The 5,751-nt window shown below is 49.8% G+C and overlaps 1 pseudogene; it reads right to left on the bottom strand.

The window, feature by feature from the left end:
* Nucleotides 1–2,271: 2,271 nt before the first annotated feature.
* Nucleotides 2,272–4,351, bottom strand: LOC142442226 (xylosyl- and glucuronyltransferase LARGE2 pseudogene; annotated as a pseudogene).
* Nucleotides 4,352–5,751: the final 1,400 nt, after the last annotated feature.

A 5,751-nucleotide genomic window follows, 5' to 3' on the forward strand; every position in this document is an offset into this window, starting at 1 on the left:
GAACCAAACATGTGGACGCAGAGTAAAGGTTAACTGATGAACCACCAGCAGCAGAAGCTCCGCAGGAGAAAGACTGGACTTTCTATTCCTGTAAACCGTTACAGTCTTGGAAACTCACAGGGCGGTCGCTATGAGTCAGCACTGACTTAATGCTAGTTGTTTTGGTTTGGCCAAAGGAACAAACAAATCTTTCTTGGAGTAGTATACCAGAATGTTCCTTAGAAACCAGGATGATGGTACTTCATCTCACATTTTTTGAACATGGTATCAAGAGAGCCCAGTACTTGGAAAAGGGTATCATACTTGGCGAAGTACAGGGCAGTCAAATAGAGTAAGGCCCATGAGGAGATGGAATGACAATAGCTTTAATAATGGGCTCAGAGTTATGAACCATAATGAAGATGACTCAATATTGTACGTTGGTTTCTTCTTTTGCGTATAGGGTTGTTAAGAGTTGGAAATGAATGAACTGACCTAACCCTAAAAAAACAAAAAGTACATACTTAAGAGTGAAAGGGGTGGAGGTTAGCCTGTCAATCAGGTAGGAGCTTGATGACCTCTTTGGAGGTGCTAAGGAGACAAAATAGATCACTGGCGGTGGGACCTACCCCTCCCCACCTCCAGCTAGACATCGCTTTTGACAAGCCACATGGAGAAAGGCTGATGGGAGCCAGAACCCTAGGAGTTGTAGGAGTCATGTGGAGACCCCTGCCAGCGCTGAGGTGGTTCTGCTACTGGATTCACAAGACGTTTCACACATTGGCCTGCGATCTTTCTGCATCCATCATTACTTGGCTGTGTGAGTGTAACAAGGAATTTATGGACTAGTATTGCACATCTTGGCTAATATTGGGCTTATGGACATGATCTGGACTGGGCTGGGATGTTTTCTTAATACTCAATTGCTCTTGTATATAAAGCTTTTTTCAAATACACATGAGTGTCTATGAATTTGTTTCTCTAGTCTACACAGACTAACAAATATGCTGAAACAAATACCTATTGATACTTATATCCTGGGAAACTTATGGTTACACAAAATTCATACAAAGTTTTCACACAGGATATTCATACAAGGATTGTATATGAATGAGACAAATAAGAATTGAAGAGAGATTGAAAATATTGAAGCACACGATGACCTCCCTTTCATGGTTCTGCATTTTACTAGGTAAACTAACTGAATACAAGCTCAGTGTATATACTACCAGGATCATCACCTACTTGTGTTCTCCTAAAGGCAGGCTGGCAGTTATTCACAAGGCGTTTGAAGGGGCTGAGCTTGGAAATCATCCCAGATTTGTGGTCTCCGGATTAACATACTAAATAAAATGTGGTCTTCAGTGATGTCTTCTAAAGTACCACCAAGCTGTATGTAAAGATGGATAAAAAACAATGAGCCTGTTAAGTGGTATGTTCCTGAATGAAGAGATAGAAAAGGAAGTTAGTGGTGTCCCTCTTAAAATAAGTAATAATAATATCTTCAAAAAGACCTGTTGCAGAAGCAGGACATCCAGAATTTTCATTGGAAATTAAGAGACAGGTTTTTTTCAAATCATTTTATTGGGGGTTCGTACAATTCTTATCACAAACCTATCGTGGATAATGGAGCAGTGAGCTAATTGCTGGGTCAGTACTTTGAAAGTATCAGTCATTTCACTGGAGAAAGACGAAGTTTCTATGCCCACACATAGTTACAGTGCAAGAAACCTCCGGGGCAGTTCTACCCACAACTTTAAAGTTACTCTGTGTTGGAATCATTGCTGTTTTGTTTCTTTTTAGCTGATCAATTTGTATTTATTTTAACATTTTACTAAATAAAGCCAAATAAAGTCTGTTGGCCTCAAGGTGTTGGGTTTGGGGCAGGGGAGGGCAGGGGGTGGGTGGCCTCCGTCCTCTTTGGCCCCCACACTGCTGCCCCTCCCGTGATTGCAGTTGCACAAGGCTTCCTGAGAAGTCCACACCCCCAAACCAAGAGAGAGGGGCATACGAGGGGTTTTTACAAACATTCATTATAAAGAAGAGCTATAGGTCTTTGGGACGGGGCACCAGCCCCAAACCGGCTGGGGCAAGGGGAGACTGGACCCCAATGGGGGAGTAGCAGCATGGGTGGACCTCAGGCCCCACCACAGATGGCCCTGCCCCAGCCCTCCCTATGAAGACCTTAAATAACTTAATAGCAATGTCCTCGGGAGGGGCAGGGGCAGCTCCCGGCATGCAGTTGTGCAGCTGAGCCAGGCAAGTGCAGGCCTAGCCCGGGGGCAAGGGGGATCACAAGACACCCCGGGGCTGCTTCAGGGCAGTGAGGTACTTGAGGGCAAAGGCCCCATAACGGGGTGGGACAGGTCCTGGTGGAATTCCTCCTTCAGGGCCCGCAAGCAGTGGCGGTAGGTGGGGTTGGAGCGGAAGCGGGAGATGCCCAGGCTGGGCGTGTGGGGCACGTGAATGGCAAACGCTTCCGGCAGGACCAGGAACTCATATTCCTGAGCGTCCAGCTCCTCCATGTGGGCCACCTTGTTCCAGCCAAAGCCCACAAAGCAAGCATTGTAGCGGGGACAGTCACGTGGCAGCACCACGTAAGGCTCGTAGTCTGCTGCCCACTGCACTGGGTACGGGGCCTGTGCCGCCCTCCAGCGGGCGTAGTCTGTGGGCGCATGACCCTGGGGCCACACGTCGCACCTGAAGGTGAAGAGAGCGCCGGCGTCCAGCAGGGCCAGCAGCTCGGCCTCGGAAGTAGCGAAGTGGAGGCGGTAGTGCAGGCTCTCGAAGGGCGGCCCCCCAGCTCCAGCTGCTCAAGGGAGGCCCTGAGGGAGTGGGCCAGCAGGAAGTCTATGGAAGATGTGGGACGTGAGGGCCTGGGCCAAGGCCACGTTGCGCAGATGGTTGACCGGGTAGAGGGGCCCCTCCGGGTACACCATGTGGTAGGCCACGTCGCGCCACACCAAGCCCTACACAAAGCGCAGGAACTGCTGGGCCTCGGCGTCGGCCAGGTCAGTTGCACAGGACTTCCAGCATCTGCAACCGGTCCATGGAGAGCTGGGCCACCAGGGTGATGTCGTGGCGCCTGGGCGGTGACAGCTCAAAAGGCAGGAAGGTGAGGTGCGCGCGGGCAGCAGTGAGCCGCTGCTGCTGGAACTCAAAGCAGGCTGCGTCCTCATCTAGCTGTGCCAGGGCGTGCTGCAGCTGCGCAGCCTGAGGTGGGGGCTGGCTTGGGCAGCCACAACAGTTCTCTGCGCAGCAGGTTCCTGTCGTACTCCAGGAAGGTCAAGTGGAGGTTGCGGAAGAATTCCACATGCTTGTTTTTCACCCGGAACTTCTTTGGCGAGTTCCAAGCATCACCTTCAGGCCTGACGCCTCAGAGTAGCAGTGCTCAGCCAGCGTGTGGTCAGACAGCTGCACGTCCCAGGTGCAGGGCAGCAGCAGCATCAGCCCTGGGTGATCCTTGAGGACAGCATTGAAGATGCCCTGGTGAGCCAAAGAGGTGGCCAACAGGGTGAGAAGCACTCTTCTCGCAGCTGCTTCCACATCTGCTCCCAGCCAGCCTGCCAAAGCCGGTCTAGTCTCAGGAGGATGACGCCTGTGTTAAATCCAGGCCCAAGGAGGGCCAGGGCCTGTGGTTCTTCCAGAGGTTGCCCAGGTACCAGTCACTCTGATTCTCCACAAGACCAATCATCTGCTTGTCAGAAAAGTGAGCAAAAACTGCCCAGAGCTCCGTGATGTCAGAAGCGAAGGTGACGTCTGTGTCGAGGACAATGACCCGGGCCAGGTCAGAGGGCAGGGCACCGGGCAGCACTGGTTTCAAGAGTCCATAGAGGCCAGAGTAGTGGGTGTTTGGGATCCAGGAGTCCTGGGACTGGAACTCATCAACGTTGTAGAATCTAACTCAGATGGCAGGTACCATCCACGTGTGTAAGTGTCTCCAGGATATTCCTGGCCACCGCGTCTGTCACCAAGTGGAGGTGCAGGGGGTTTTTCCTGTAGAAGAGTAGGGATTTGACCGGGTGACCACATCCCGGCTGGAGTTAGAGCCTGCACATACGATGGCCACCTGCAAAAGCTCGCACTTGGGCAGCAGCGACCGCAGTGGGACACAGGCCGAGCTGTTGTGGTCCCACGGCAGGGCTCCGTCTAGCACAGCAGGCCCTCGCAGTCGCCCGTAGTCCAGGTCTGGGTCAAGAAGGTAGAAACCGAGCAGCAGCAGCAGCAGCACAGCAGCCCCCAGGGCGGGGTGCACACCCCCAGGCTGCGGGCTCCAGCACGGGCCCTTGGGAGCCGGCGGGGATAGCTGGGGGCCAGCCCTGAGCAGTGGGGCCTGAAGGGGCCGCCCGTCCTGGCCTCTGCACCGCCTCATCACCCTCATCTGCTCCTGCAGCCCGACTGGCCCAGCGGTCCCTCCCGGAATCATTTCTATGGCAGTGAGTTTGTATCTTTTGTTTTTGGTCTCTTGGAAGAAGTACAGGACAAATGCTATTAAAAAGCAATGATAATGATGTATCATCCTCAATACATAGGACATATTATGAATGGGATCCTCTGAAGAAAGAGACACAATTGTTTGTTTTTTTTTTTAAAGTTCAAGAAAAATAAACCACCTTCAGTGGCTGTGTTTTTAATAATAGCACAATAATTGTGTTAATTATGTAAGGCAAGGTAAAGAAACTGCAAGCCTAGGAAGGATTTTATCTGTTGTACAAAGGGACATTACCAGTGAGGAATGTTTCTGCAGGGCTTTTTATCAACATAAATAAATATGAGGAATAGGAATTCCGGCTTATTGACCAACTGAACACATTTCAATCAGACTCATTCTTTTGATGAAGCCATGAGAGGATACGTCCAACAGTGTAAGAGCCAAATCTGCCATCATTAAAAATCTAAAGAAAATATTTCACTGCCTGATGGAATAAAGGAAACTGTAGTGAAGAAGCAATGGTGACTCTGAACGAGCTAAGAATTCATGTCCTCTGGTAGACCTTTATATCTGGACTCTACTCAGGAAGTTTATTGCACATTTCAAAAAACCAAGGCCCAGTCTGGTATACTGATACCTTATATAACAAGCCTCAAGGCACATAAGGAAGACCAGTTATCCAGTGCTTGGAACCACATATGCATTTGATAGCAATAGACTGCTTCAGAAAGCTCCATCCCTTGTCCCCTGCCCATCACACTTTTACCTTATAATCTGACCTCAAGGTTTCCAGTGATTCCTATCTGACCTTACTCTGTATAATGCAAATGCCCTAGGTGTCTGTCGTACTCACCATTTTGTAGTACAGCTTCAGGAAGTCAAATCGATGCACTCTCCAAATAAAAAGCAGACACACGAGGAAATTTGGAGTCAGGTGAATGAATTTGGTTCACAACCATTCGGAAGTTCAAATCCTTGTGATGCTTAAGTGTGCAAGACAGCAGTCCCAGGTTTCTGGCTCCCTAGACTGGACTGTATTTTGGTATGTGTGGCCAATCTGCAACCTGAAACTGAAGAGGAGTGATCACTTAGGTATGTCAGGGTGTTGGCCTGCACTTCTTGCCCTAAGGAGTGACCACCCCGTGCCCCTGAGCTGAAGATTAGGATAAAAACTGAGGTATTTGTTTTAAAGACAGAGCCCACGCTATCCTAATAGAGTCCATTCTTCTCTTCATCAGGTCCCCTTCCTTGACATTCCTGTAACAGAAGCAGGTATTTCCTAGTCTCAGAGGATGAATGGATTCCAGGTGTTCCTGAAAGGCAATTATGAACCTGGATTA

Source organism: Tenrec ecaudatus, chromosome 3 (genome assembly GCF_050624435.1).
Source record: "Tenrec ecaudatus isolate mTenEca1 chromosome 3, mTenEca1.hap1, whole genome shotgun sequence".
NCBI classification, from domain to species: domain Eukaryota; kingdom Metazoa; phylum Chordata; class Mammalia; order Afrosoricida; family Tenrecidae; genus Tenrec; species Tenrec ecaudatus.